This window comes from Rhopalosiphum maidis, chromosome 1 (genome assembly GCF_003676215.2).
Source record: "Rhopalosiphum maidis isolate BTI-1 chromosome 1, ASM367621v3, whole genome shotgun sequence".
NCBI classification, from domain to species: domain Eukaryota; kingdom Metazoa; phylum Arthropoda; class Insecta; order Hemiptera; family Aphididae; genus Rhopalosiphum; species Rhopalosiphum maidis.
Window position 1 is genome coordinate 74,071,717 of NC_040877.1, and position 16,851 is coordinate 74,088,567.

The following is a 16,851-nucleotide window of genomic DNA, read 5'->3' on the forward strand; positions in this document are numbered from 1 at the left end:
CTTAGAGTTCAAACAATATGCAAACTTATTTTTTTTTTTAATTTTCAATAATAATAATATTATTATTATTGTAGCTTGATATTTATCAATTATTTAATCTAAAATTGTTTGACTTATAAATACTATGTAACTCTTTACCACCAACAATCGAGCTTAAAAACTTATTGTTATTGAAATGGGTTTTATTATTGTATTTAATTAGTTTTTTGATCAATTTAATTGTATGTTATAACAATAAAACATTAAATAAAAAAAAAATTATATATTATAATATTGATATGATATAATATGTAATCATGTAAACAGAATAGTTCAAAAACCACGTTTAAAGTGAACTACAAGTAATTTTCTCATAAAAATTACCCAGCCAATACATACAACGCCGATTGAAATATGAAACAAATATTAATGGAATGAACGACGCTTACACATACCTACTGCGTCTTATATTATTTTAAACCGTTTGTAACCATAAAATTTCTGTGACTTATGAAATTTCAAACAACCTGCACCGCTGCGCCACAGAATTTGAATTACTGCACGTGTCGACAGCAGCTTAAATGTTGTCGTATCGGCGTGTATAATTTTTACAATAATATATTATTTCTAGACCCACGTATAACATTGGGTATATTGAAGAATAATGTTTTTATAACGAACAACGAGCACCAGAATAAATCTTAAGTGGGCCCGATACATGCAAGTACTATTTTACTACAGCACAATTATCAATCAATTATAGGAATGGTTATTTTTCCGGGAAGCGATCAAAACATGTTTTCTTTATTCAGAGAAAATTAAGAAAAAATTAAAAAATATTACGAAAAGGGATATTTGGAACTATAATAGGATAAACAAGTTTAATAGTATCTTCAGATACGTGGTAAATAAAATGGTTTATTATTTTATTTGTAGTTATAAAGATTATAAAAGACGTATATGCATAACATATTTTGTTCTCATAATAAATCGCATACGTTAACTAAATATGAGTAATTCAGTTTAAAATTCACTCGAAACTCTGATAAATGCACTTATATATGCATTTGACATTTTTTTTTAATTTTTAAAATACTTACAAAGAGTTTATATTGAACTTTTTTTGAAAATAAAAGACATATTATGTAATTTTTTTTTCATATTTAGTGAACAAAAAGAAAGTAATTTGATTTATTTAGGTGAATGTATATAAATTATAAATACACAAATACCTATAATATGTATATTCATAATAATATATAATATATTTTTATCTTGTGTAAAAAAAATCTTAATATCTGTATAAAAAAAATACCAATAGATAGACATTTGTTAAGAATACAATGAAATTGAATAAAAAATGAAAATAAATAAAAATGTAAAAGCATATGAAATTAAAGTTTCAAAATTGAATTAGTTTTTGAATAATCCAAGCGTTCAAACATAGTACAGTAGGAAATTTATCTTACAATAGACAGAAAAAAAACAACTTTCTGAAAATTCTCAATATGCCAACCACAAATAATATATTATTATTTATTATTCAATAATAATCTGATGTATTTACTTTTGATCTATTTTTTCGTTGGTACATGATATATACACTATATTTACTTCGTAATACACAATATATCATTACGACCTGCAAATGTGCACATGTTATATTTTGGTATGACGGGCTTCTGCCTTTTGTGCTTTATACCTAGTTGCAGAATATGTAATTACGCATACATAAACCTATGCAGCAAGTAAAATGAATTCCATAACGTAATCAATGTACATACAGGGTGATTCACCAAGCAATTTTTTTTATTCTTTAATAAATGCAGTAATTTAAAATTACAACGATATAATATAACTAAGGGCAATATTATCTTTAGTATACAAGCATTTTAAAAGTGAAAAACTACTTATTCGATGTTCGAAATTTGAATGAGGTACATCCACTGAATAATTTATACACCAAGTAAAAAAGTGGTATTTAAGTAAATTTAAGAAAATCCCAATAATCGAAAATATGTTCTTTATAATTACCCACTTTATAAGTGGGTATATTTTAAAACTCACAAAAATCTGAATTTCAATAATTGCATTGTTAAATATTTAAAAAAAAGGGTGTGCGTATGCTTAATGAATCACTCTGTATTTATATTGGAAACATATGTACTAATACGATATTTATTTCGTCCAGCATACAAATATATAATATAGTGCGTGAGTGACGAGTGGCGGACGGCGTGCCAAGCGGGAAAAGGGACGAAATAATAATAATAATAATAATATATTCATCGGAATATAACGAAAAACCGTCGATTCGTTCACGCTCGATGGGGTTGTTTTTTTCGTAGAAACGTCACATCAAAGTCAAACGCACGCAATTGTTTAACGTCCACGGCGGGCGGTGGTGGCGGGGAAGGGGAAACCGTACAGCGTTACATGGAAGCACCGAGCCGAGCCGTTACACATATATATGTATATAAATCAAAGTAGGTAGGTATGCATCAGGTACATTATATAATGTATGCCTACGCGTATTATTATGCTATTGTGACGAGAAAATATTATGTTCGGACCGACCTTTTTTCGCGTCCTTTTGTGTCCGATTATAATTGTTGTCCGCTGGACCGGTGTGCTCTCTCATAACACACGATGGTATAAGGCTCTCCGCGATGCACTACGCGTACCTACCTCTACACACACACACACACACACACACATATATATACTATATAGATCACCAAAAACGATAGGATCGCTATATCACTACGGCAGTGTCAATCTGGGTCAGCAGTCAGTCACCGCAGCGACTGTAATAGTATAATACGAGTGCGTATACGCAGTGAAATACATAATATTCGTCTTCGGATGCGTGTGTGTGTGTGTGTGTGTGTGTGTGTGTATACATCACGACGGATTGACGCGTATTATATAATGCGTGTGTGGTCCGTGAGTGCAACTACTATTATGTACGGTGGTAGAAGGTAGCAACGACGTTGGTGGAAGAATATAATAATAATAATAATAATAATAGTACGTGTCGCCGTCGTTTGTCGTTATGCTGCTCCGGATATGGTTATTTTGGGGACGGGCTGCCGGTGACACGAAAACAAGCTCGGCGTAACGCATGCGATTATATACATAATATCGCGTAATACGTATATACATATGCGTATAGTCTATACTTCGAGCAAAGTGAAAAAAAGCTTTATTGTTTTAGGTCAATAGGTCGGTTACAGGTACAAACATATTAATAACATAAAAAATCGGTGGATTTAAATTGGGGGAAGTTGCGTCAAAAGTTTTGAAAAATAGTTTCGTCAAAAAAAAAATTTGAAAAATGTTAATTTTGTCTATGATGAGGAGGAATGGTGAGACGTGCTGCTGGCCCCCGTGAATTATTTTATTTTTGAGGGAAGGGATGTCGTGTGAATTCCGAAAATAGGCTTGCGAATTCGTGCGAATTATACGTGCTAAATATTTGCATATTTTTTTTTAAATTTTCCATTGGGGGGGGGGGGGCTGGTCAAATGTACGTTAAATTACTATAATATCTGATATTCCGGGTTCCTGTGGAATCGATTTTCACCAAATCGTCTACACAATTACACCTATAGAGACTGGGGTATTGTTCTTTGGTTCATTTTTCAATCCCTAAGTTGGTGTCTCACATATGAATTTTGTTTTGGCCTCTAAAACCGAATAGTTTTGTTGTTAATATAAAAGGTTGCTGTTGAATGCAGAAGTTAAACTAAAAAAAAAAAATGTAGACTAGCAGATTCGCCGTGCATTGTAATGTGATTATTTTTCAATAGAAAGAAAACAATATTTAAATAATTGTTCGTTATTCAAATGTACAACAAAGGCTATGTGTAATTTTTGTATAAATTATAGATTATAAAATATTAATAATTTACTGATTAAAACGAAAGTATCAGAAAAATTTGCACCACGTTTAAATCTATACCCTGGCACTCAAATCAGTTCACAAATATCGAGGTTATGCTGGATGTCGAGTTGGTAGTACACTAAGACCAAGATACACCGGTATTTTATGTTTGTTAATTTTTTCCAATCGAATCGGGTTATTTAGCTATATAGTAGAATATACATATATATCATATATATGTATATATAGAAGTACTACCGTATGCATAGGTACTATATGTATGTAGAAACATCACAGCGGGGGCGCTTTGAATATATAATACAATTTTGTAGACAACTTTTCTATAGATAACTTGTCTTTTTCCCCTCTGGAGTTGCCCGGTGGGCATTTAAGGGTTGTCGCTTCGCTCGCAGTGGTGTTGTTGTTGTCAATCAAATCCACGTCGCTGTCGAAGTTTTTTTTATATATATATATATTTATATAATATTTAAGACCCTGAGGACACAATGCGATATTGTGTGTATATATATATATTATCATGTATATATACGCGCTTAGCGGAGAGAAATGAATTTCGATCGGTGCGCATATACATATAATAATGTTTACAGTATTATTGTTGCACACTCTCATTTCGACATTTCGTCGTTTTGCGCTATACACGACGCCTGTGTCGTGGTTATTCGCATAGCTTATAATAACATTATATTCATCCAACCACAAGCTCACCACGTTTTCCGCGTCATTCGATTATATTCAATGTATAATAATTCATATAGGTAGCACATCCGAACGTCACAAAACTATACATTATTCATTTTATGGTTGGCGCGGCGGTGGACCATTCGATCACGGAATATATCACTATAATATTACAATACTATATTATAATTTATAATAACATTATCATGTTATACAGCATTACGGCGTTGGTTAATTTTACTTTCTCGAGTATGTAACATTATTATATTATGGGAACACCGAAACGAATAAAGTGTTTTTTTTTTCATCTTCTAAAAACGATTTTCAATCAAAAACTTTCGATTTCCAGTTGTTGATTATCACACATGATATAATATAACATTTCACTCGCGTCTAGTAAATATGGGACGATAATAGTTATGTTATTATTATATTTTAGTGGCGTATGATGGTTTATATATTGCCTTTACAAATATTATGCTTACGTGAATTTGTGAACGGTTAAATACAATTTTAACCGTATCATGCAGTAATTATATTAAGAATATAACTATAACTATCCAACCTCGCCTCGTATATAATATAAATAGGCACTTCTTCATTTACTAATTATTTTAATACGTTTTAATAGTTTAAAATATTGAGGTTGAAATTAATAAATTAAGTTAATTTTCAATTTCAGTTCAAATAATTTAATGTGGCTATGGATTTATATAAAATACGATGATAATAATATGTAGATAGAAACGAGGTGATTCGCCAAAACGCTTTCTACTTTTTTGCTTAGACAATTAATTTATTCAAATTTTGATTTTTATAATTTTTAAATATATCTAAGGTTCTTAATTTTCTTACACTTAGAGTTTGCATGCAATTTTAGGAATATCTGTGGTAATAAAAATATATATTATTTAAATTAAAACCATATTTTTTGTTGTAAAATATTTAACAAAATATATTTTTTTTAAATCTAATATTTATAGTTTTTAATTTGAACTCGTGATTTAAAATTCATTTAACTTAAATTAATAATAATAATATTTCATTACAATGGGTTTAGAGTACATTTCGAAAACTACGATTATTTTAAAACTAGAAATTCAAAATAGTCAATGTACTTAACTAAAATACTCTTTATTTTATTGAATAATAATTATTATTATATTTTATGTTTGACGAAAAACTCTACTTGTTTAAATTTATATTTTGATCATTAATACTTTCAAAAATACCATCAAATTAAAAATTTACAATAAAAATATAATGACATTAATTGTTTGAAATATATAAGTTTGTGTACATATAAGAAAATTACTTAAATGGTAAAAACATATGTATTTTTGAGAATAAAATGGTTTTTATTAAATAAAAATGTGTTTATTTACTATAGGCGTTTTAAAAATAAGAAGTTGGATAAAATATGTACATATTATTAAAAGATACAAATGAGATGAAAATACTTGATGTGCAGTATATTGTTTTCGAACGCTATCATAATACGATTACCAAAATATTATTTGTAAAATGAGTATAAAATATATTATTTTATATTAATGCATTTGTGTATCTCGTTAATCACAATTCAACATTGATGCAATTATCATAGCTGTATAGCACGTATTACCATTTAGCATATTAATATCATTTTAATATTTTGTTTTCCACTATATTTACATAAGCAAGACAATATGTGTTTTCGGCGTCAATTTCCGTTCATTAATATCAACGCAAGTGTATCATACGATACGTATAGAGGTAAAATACTATCGTTAACATTTGAATTTTCTTTCGCCGCTTAGTTGTCTTTTGTTTTTGGAAAATCGAACATCATGTCGTCGAGCGACTATTACGCCGCAGTATAATAATTATATTTTTACTATATACATATATATTTTATCCGTTGGTGTAAGATTATTCTTATCCCTTTTCCTACCAATTGAATTCTGTTTTCATTAACTTTTGTCGCTCTCGGGAATACTAATAAATCTCGATATTATGCAGATTATAAAATATAATTATAAGTTGACGACAAAAAATAATAATCATTTCCTCTCGCTGCAGTTGTTCTTTTATTCGTTTTTATTCTTGTACCTGCATTATATTACGTATATATTATAACGTAATAATATATTCTTATAACACTGTTTTTACGATTTACAATGACTTTTGGATTAAAACAAACAAAAACAATATTTTTGTTCGGCCGTATATAATATCTTATCACTTATACACATCACCCTTTGTTGAGTGAGATTTTTATTTTTACAGTTTCGGACTGAGTCGTCTCTCACGAACAATCAGATATCGGAAATATACGCGCATTGCAGGACGCATCCGCGTTGCTGCCTTTGTTGTACAATAATATCTTCCTTCAGTATTTATTTATATATGTTTCTTTTGTTTCAAAAAATATTATTTTTTTTTTTTTTGGATAATACGTGTAAATTTATAATGCACAAAACAAAAGTTTTGGGTGCGTTTAAACAAAAAAATACATGCTCAATGTTCTGGAAACTAACTATATAAATGATTTGCCGTTCTAAAACGTTGTTATCAATGTTATGATAATACCATATAACTGTTATTTTATTTACTAAAAAAATTAGTTTTCGACAATGAATTTCCGCGTTTCGAATAAATATAAAATCTAGATTTATCTATAGGCACAGAAATAAATGCAAAGATACTGTCTATAGGTATATCACAAGTTAACATTTTAATAATAAAAATAATAAAATAATTATCATGTGTTTTCTATTTTTATTGTCGTTATTTTTAAGTTTTATCTAAAGTTTTTGAACAATAGCATACATTTTTAATTTAATATTCAAGCAGAATATTTTTCTAAGAATCAAATTATGACTATAGAAATTAATTTTTGGACAAGTTTGGATAAATGGAGTAGCAAAACAACATTTTTCATAATATTCTGGTTTGCCATTTGACTCATTTAATCATTAAATAAACTTATAGATTACGCATAAGATAAAACTATAAAAAATTTCTCCTTATAAGAATATAAAATCAATAATATATGCTTTAGATGACTTAAAAGTATGTGAATAATATTTCTAAAAACGTTAATACTTTTCGAAAAAATGAATGTTTACCATATTTACTATATCATAATATATACAGATGGTTTTCGGTTGTGTGATTTATTCCCATATACTCATCAACGTATTTATACATACATAAGCACATAAAAATATATTCTATAATATACTTTGGTTGTGTAACATAATAATATTACTGTTTCTGGTTTTAGAGACTTTATTTCTTTCATTCTGTGATTTCTTTTACTCGTGCAATATAATAAATGTAGTGAGAGTATTATATACGACGGCGATTCATTATATGGTTCATTCTTTTTTTTTTCCTCTCCTTTTTTTGATTTTTTCTTTTAAGTCTTATCCTGCATGCACAGTGCACCATGAATACACGACACACACCCACACACACACACACACACACACACACACACACACACATATTCGTCAAACGACCGACGACTACGACGACGATCGTGTAAAGAGTGGTGGGTTGGAGTGTGGACGCTATACATATTATATATATATAATACACAGATATAAAGGTTGGCTCGGGATTTCGGGGCCCGCCGTTACATGGGTAGCGAAACGTGAAATTGAGTTGCATTTCAGAGATGTTTGCGTCATCCCTTCACGCGCGCGCACACACACACACGTCGCTCTGGATGGCCGGTGGAGATGAAATTCCCAGTACTATCACCACACAACGGCCGTGTATATATGTATAAGCATACGTATAATCAGGGTGTATGTAGGTGTGTGCGTACGCGCGCGACAGAGTTCACTGTGGCGTATACGGAAAAAAAAGGACGAAGGAAAAACCTCTCCAGAGCGTATTAATAAAAAAACAAAAATAAAAAAAGCCACGCGAACAAGGTGGCGGTAGCGATGGAAAGCGAGAAGAAAATGTCGAGTATTTTTATTACAGTTATTATTTTTATGCGTGATGCGGTGAGCTTAAAATTTACGGACATTTGAAGGGTTTATGTATGTGCTTATAATGGTGTTTTTCGCCCAAAACATTTTACGGAAATTTATGCGGTATTTTTTCACGCTCTGTATCGTCGTCATTTCACATCAACCGGTTTTAAGCTTTATTTATTGCATCATATACAGCTTATAATATTATTATATTACATCATCGTCTATCAACTATGTTTATTATACCCGTGCACTATATATGAAGTGATCTATTTAACCGTTAATTTAAAAATCGAGTTTTAACGCAAGAAGATGAATACTATAATTTTTGAAAATATTTCTTTTAGATAATTTAGTTGTTGTTACTAAATACAATTGTATTTTTATCATTTATTATTATTTATTGTTATAATTTTTAAGCCATTACTCTTTTGAACGAAACATACATTTTTAATTTTATATTCCAAAGTAGAATATTATTTGTAGTATTTAGATTTATTTTAATCGTGTATAAACAGGTCTATCTTAAAAAAGGAATTCACAAACTATTTGCTTTAAATTTGATTTTCATATTTTTAAATATTTCAAAAACATATTCTCTTTCGGAATATAAAATTAAAAATGAATGTTATCAATAAAATTAGTGAAAAATTTAATAAATATTGTGTCTTACTTTAAATAGACCAGTATGTTGATTGTAGTACACTGTACCAAACAATCGCAATTTTATATCAAAATATGTGGTACGTTAAGCATTGTTATAAGCACTGTAGGGAACATATACATATTTTATTATGTAATATAAAACATAGAATTTAATGAAATTGGCATAGACTAAACAGCATTTTTTTACCTAACCGTAATATACAAGTCTTATAGTTTTATGTTTATTATACGTTATCGTAAAAGGAAAATATTTCCACAAAGATTATAAATTTTAGCTTATTTAAAAGATAAATTAAAAAAAAAATTAATATTCAAAATATCACGGTTATATTACATCTATTGAGTGTTTGTATTATATACATTTTCTAGGTATACACGATTTAATTTAGAACATGACATAAAAGAATTACTTTCAAAGGATATATTATATATTGTATATTATTTTTGCTAGCAATGCAATAGTGCTGCAAATACGTTGTTAATGGATTTTAAGGTTGGTTGGTACCTATATTATTATTATACCAAATATTATTTTACTATGAAGTGGGTATGTAAATATTATTTTGTATTTTAATTAGTATAGCTAATAATTTGCAATTGATGCGTGTTCTCGGAATAATGTGAAGCAACTTTGAAGTTTGAACACAATTTTCTATGTCATATGTCCAGTGTCCACATCGCTGACAGTGAGTGTAATTTAAAAACCAGCTTTAACCGTTTGTATTTTTGTTTTCTTTGCTCGTGCCCACGCAAAAAAAAAAGTCAATCATACGAAATAAAACTAACTAACTTATTTGCAGAAAAATATAAACAAACTATCTAGTATAGATACTTAAATATATTATGAAGGTTCATCTGTAAACCTATTACGAAAACAATTTTTTTTTTTAACTGAAAACTCACCCTTTGTATATGGTTTATACGATAGAGCGAATGAACCTCGTCACTGATCAAGTCACTGTGACGGATTTGTTACATTTGAATTCAATAATTAAATAATAAATCATTGTATAGCCATTAGCTATACGAAAAAACAATTCGGAATAAAGGAGTTACAAAGAATAACATTAATGTTTATTTTTAAGGGTATTATTATTGTGCGTTTTTCTTAATTCGGTAGATAATTATAATATTAAACTATTTTTTGTTAAAAACATAGTATACAACTCATTATATATCACAAGTAGTATAAGTTGAAGTTGGAAATAAGTAGGCTGTATATAAATAATTAAACAATTAGTCTAAATATTTAGAACATTTCGTTGTAAACAAAATAATGATTCATAATGGTGGAAAACGACATAAGTTTTTACAATCAATATTTGTTCAATTACAACAAAATGACGAAAATTGTTGAATATTTATTAAATATCTGATTTTTAAGAATTTGACTTTTCAGCTTGTGTTTTGTTCAAATAACTATGTAAGGACAACTGAAGAGGTTTGTTTTACATGTCTTATAAATATTATTATAGAAAACTACAAAATTGTAAATAGAAAATAACCCACATATTGTTGTGGTATTTTAGATATTTCAATAATACTTTATATGCTAATGGTGTAATCGTAAACAAAAGTTGCATATTGTTTTAGATAATAATTCAATATTACTATTTATGAAGTTCTCGATTATTGAATGTATGTAGTTGGATGTATAAAGCGTTTTGACATCGAATATAAAAAAAACTCGCAGTTTTTAAATGTTCGTGTGTATCTGTTTCTCACACTGATGTCTAACACGAGTATATATTATATTTACGTATCTAGATGAAAACTTTTACCCGCACTCATCTCGTATGTAATATTATCTTTGATGCATTTTATATCAGAGATCTTAAATTGTGAACCTGTGTTAGGCTTAAGACTACGTGGTTAAGGAAAAATAAATTTAAGTTTTTTTTTCTTGTGATTATCATTTAATAATTGCTATTTCAATGTAAAAAAACAGTAATACTGAAGCTGTGTTATAATAATATTACCCAGTATTATACAACAACGAATATAATAAATGTTTTGAAAGACAAATAAAAGTTATAAATATTTATAGTGATAATTTAAATAGTTTCGGACGGAATTTAAGTCACTAAAGTGTTATTATAGGTATGTGACTGGTCCCTAGTATTATTTATTATATACTATATATATATATATTATACATTATATGAAGTTATATTAAAGGTTTGATACCACGTATACTATACTTGTATTTTAAGTGTATCTCAAATGTTCAATTACTTTGTCTAATTTTTTATTTTTTTGTTTTTTTTTTCCTAATCACAATATTATAACAGCATTAAATGGATTTATAGTTAACTTTTTTAATATATAAATGTATTAAAACTATACGTTTTTTTTTTAAATTGAATTATTATAATTAACTATAGATAAATATTTGAAAATATATACCAACTTATTTTTGGAATTAGTTAATAATTATATTGGAAATAATGATAAATTAATTTTTTTTAAGTGCTGTATTAATAAATTATTTCTTTAATATTTTAGTTTGCCTAATATCTGCAACATATTATATAATTGTAAACGAAACTTTTTACGACTTATATTTATTTATTCTATTTGATTATAAACTGACGCATATCTCAAATTATTACAGTCACTTTATACATATTCTATCAAGATATGGTGTACTTTTAGAATTTTGCGTTGAATGCAATAAAGTCTATCATGATTACACTCACTAGCGAAATAGATAGTTCTCTCAAATTCAAACATTATTATTAAAAATATTAAAATTATGTTATAATTAGTTTTTTCTTTAGTAGATATAGATACTAACTTACTAACTTAATGCAAAACAAATTAATAATATATATTTTTAAATTAAAAATTACTATTCAAAAAGACATTCAGAAAATGATTTAAAATAGTTAATATCAAAGCACTTAAATATTCAATTAATACATCTATTAAAGACCAGAAGAATTTAAATTTAAAACAAATAATCACTCTAATACTCTCATCATTAAAAATGTCTAAATTCTAAAGGCATCAAACATTAAACTATTTGTGTCGAGTACTATTGAACTTGTGTAGAATTTATGATTTGCGACATTTGCGTTAGAAAATCGTCATCAATTACAAATAACACTATATGTGTAAGATATAAAATGCATCTATGGTATTATACAAATATACAGTTCATTGCAATCCGCAAATGATGACCCTAACCATCCATGAAGCGACGCCTTGACGTGAACATATTTTTTACACAACTAATAAAATAGTAATTTTTTTCTCAGGGTCCAAGTCGATGTATAATATTATGTTTTATTGTGTGACATACAATATTTTACGTTTCAACTATAATATTCGGTGCATACGTCGTTGATCATTTGACATATATCTATAATAATATATTGCGGTGCGGTGTATAGGACAAATATATAGTGTTCCCGTCGATTTCTTTCATTTCTACTTTACACCCTCCTTGTCCTACAACCACAAACCCACACACATCGACCACCCGACATCCGCGAGTTCGATTATTGTGTGCGCCGTCGTCGACAACGGAAGCGGCACGCACATAATAATAATGTATGTATAGAGAAGAAAACATCCCTTCGCATCGTGTAAGCGGCAGCAGAAGCAGCAAAATATTATACCTATATCCAAAACACATCTCAAATATATATAGATGTATATATACGGGTATCTATAGCCCATACAATATTATATATACCGTGAGTACAATATTTTTATACACACACACTCACACTCACATAGCGTTTTCCGAATGATCGCACACGCCCAACCTTGCTTTGTATACCTGGTGTGTGTGTGTGTGTGTGTGTGTGTGTGTGTGTATAATACTGTGGTATGACATCGGCCGGGCGACGTTTCGGAAACCTCGTTTATACCTGCAGAAGATTATTGGCAGAATAATAATAATAATAATCAAATCGGACTGTTCGTCGACGACGTAAATCCGATGAGTGACACACAACAAAAACGCAGATTTCGTACGGAAAAATACCTAACCGACGTGTGTGGTTTTTTCATACCGCTGTCGTCGCCGCGGCGCGCGGTTTTATGGCTGTCAAAACACGCAAACAATAAATGGCCGTTCACTGCAACAGCGATACAACACACGATAGCGTAAAAACTTATATAAATAGGTAGGTCGTGGTACTCATACATATGTCTTACATATTTTGATTTTGAATAATGTTAAGGACTAACGAAATAAATGAAGGGATTTATTTAAAAATTTAAAATTATTAAGTCGTTACGTGTACGTATTGTATTTGTATTATCTGACTTTATAATGTCTTGCACAATATAAACATTATTATAATTTAAAATTATGTTGAGAAAATGGATTTGTCGTAATTTATATATAAGGTTTATTATATTGTAGGGCGTGAGGTTTTTTGTAAAAACAACATTTTTGTTGAATTCGTGTTTCTTTATTTAGATAAAAAAAATTATGTGTACGTTTCATAACACAGTAAATAAAACGATTAAAAAATATAAATATTATAAAAAATTAATACACTTACCCAAACTTAAAACATATAAAAATGAGTGTAAGATAAGATAATAAAATAAATAATAATGGCCTTCTGTGTAACTTAAATGAACTGGAATATATTTAGGCTATGTCAAAATTATTATCTTATTGTCTTGGAACGTGTTCAGAACATTAAATAAGGGTCATTTTTGGACGCATTCGGGAAACTCCCGGTTATACTCGCAACATGCAAATTTACCCGCACCTAATAAATGATGACGAACACACCCCACCGGTCAATGTATTAAAGTAAATTGAAATACCATTATCTCCTGTCTGCATCGGTATAAATTTAAAATTGGTTTTGTAATACACGCTATGTTATAAGTTGTACTCGAACGCGCAATGAAAAAAAATAGATTATGTCAGATGATATCATTTATAAAGGTTCCTACCAACAAAATACGATAATATTATTATTATTATGTACAGACAACATTTACATTATACAGATATGGTAATAGAACTATTATAATGTTTAGGTTCAAAAAAATTATTAAATTGCGGGTAAACGGTTGTACAGGAGAACGAGTGCGGCATTGTGCGAGGGATGCGCCTATTCCGGAGCGGGTTGCTCGATGAAACATTAATAACAGGTGGAGTTATTTAAACACATATATAGTAGGTAACAATATTATAATGAGATATTTTACGGTGGTTGAGAGACCGGAGACAAAATTGTAACATGGGTTAAATTATCCAAGACATGGTATTACATTTTTAATTTTTTTTAATAATATAGTTGTCCCTACATAATATTATGAAAAAAAACTTGCAATAGCCGTTGAATTTATGTATGGTTATTAAAATTGAGATTAAACGTCTAACAACTTTTCGTTCAATTCAAGCTTAATAACATGTGCATTGTATATATAATAAAATGATTGAAAAATGGGAATTAAAAAATAAAATATAATGTCATTATTGTTATTATACAATATATGAACAAGAAAATACTTTTTTTAAATGTATGTACCAAATAGACTGTTCAGTGTTCGTATAAATACATATAAATTCATTGTATATTTAATCAGTGATAGTTAAATTTTTATTATTGCAACTTAGGTATATTTCCAATAAATCTGCAGTAAACATTAAGAACAATTGGAATATCGATAAAGAATATTGTAATTATCAACGTTTATAAATTTATAATAACAAATTTATAATTATCTATCTTTATCAAAATATACAACTTAAATTTTAGGCACAAGTATATTTGTATGATTTATTTATACAATTTCAAATACTTTTATCTGGAAATATATTTATCAATTATTGTTGTACACGTTAAAACATTATAATTTATGGTAATAAGACTAGACAAAATTGGATCTGAACCATATGTAAATGGTTATCCTGTTCAAGCTCGCGCGTACACTTTTTATTCAAAAAGAAACAATAATGTAAACTTATCGATTTTTAAAATGAAACAACAACAAAAACTGCACTATTCACACAAATTAAAACTGATGGAACTTTATATGTATTTTATATATAATGTGCTGTTTGGAGGGTTCAACATTTTGAAAAAAACAAACCTCTTTGGTGGAGATATATCGAAAAAAAACTTTAAAATCCTGTGTTATTTAAAAAAAGTTTTTAAAATTATATTTTTTTGTAACACGAATATTAAATACATTTTCAGCGAAGTCTATAAACAATTTGGAAGTATAATATTATAGTTTCTGATGATAATAAAATATTGTTTTAAAAATGTTTTTAGACTCCCTCCCTACTCTTCCATTTCTGTGATATTCTAGCACATATTGTTGATTTGTAGATAGTATGTCTAACTTTATTATAAAAGATACTTGATATATTTATATTAGTCTATAGTTTAAACGATATAATAATATTTATCTGTGATTGGATACGATATTATAATATATTGATACGCAAAGGCTATTATATAGGTACCTATATACTAGCTATTTATTATTATAGTTTAGAAAAGTTTGAGTTGCGAGCAAATATATTATTATATTGAAAAACGAAAGCTAAAATATATAACATAACTAGGGTTGATGTTCCAAACTATAAATGCATATTTAGCATTTTAGCAGCTATAAGATACGTGGAATATAAAAATATCTATTATTTTTTTAATAGAATACCACTATGTATATATAGTATTATTTACGTATAAAATAGGAGTATGCATATATTATATATATAATAATATATAGGTCATAGGTGTGCTTAAGGTACAGTTTCCCTGTAGCGTCAAAGAATGGAACAGCACGGCGTCACGACGCTGCGTCTAGACGCGTACCTATGTCCAGACCGGTAGTTGATGCTAGACGCCGCGTCTACTTGTACGTGTCCAATGCGTTTGCACAAAGAATAGAGCGATTATCAATCATAACTGTTGCAGTAAAATAAAATACATGTTTTTCAGAAAGTTTCGGTTTTTTTGATCGACAGTGACTGTAGTAATAATATTGAACATGTCATATATTTTCTATAGTAAATATCATCGTTTTCACGTAATAAGAGAGGGAAATGTAGATGCCACCGATTATATTTTTCCACGAGCGCGTTGATAATAATAATATTAATAATATAATAATAATAATAATAATACCTATAAATGTACGCCGGGCGCCGCGACTCGCGCGTGGAGGGGCACATTAGGAGGACCGTTCTCGCGTCCGACCGGATTGGATTGTCCCGGCCGGCCCCGTTCGCTCCTCCTATGCGGTGGCACTGCACAGTGCTCGCTTACTGTGTATAGTCGCGCGCGTGGTACGCATACGTAATGACCGCCATGTGCCTATGTACCTAACATGATCGGTGCATGGCCATATTATTACGAGGCGTCACGGATTTTGACGGTTAAAAGACCGACAAAAAATGACCTCATCGGGAGAACAAGTGAAATGCTCTTAATCTACAGCGGTTTTATTTCCTATGTATTATAATATTATATTATATTGTTAATGCTCACACAACACACCATAAACGTACGCAAAAAAAAATTTCATCGTTAAAAATGTATTACGCTGTTTCGATCAAAAAACCAAAATAAAACGTTTAATTTGATTGTACCAATCGTACCGGTTAAACAACAACGAATTTGTTCTGTTTAAGGGGTAAGGGATTCCAATCAATAA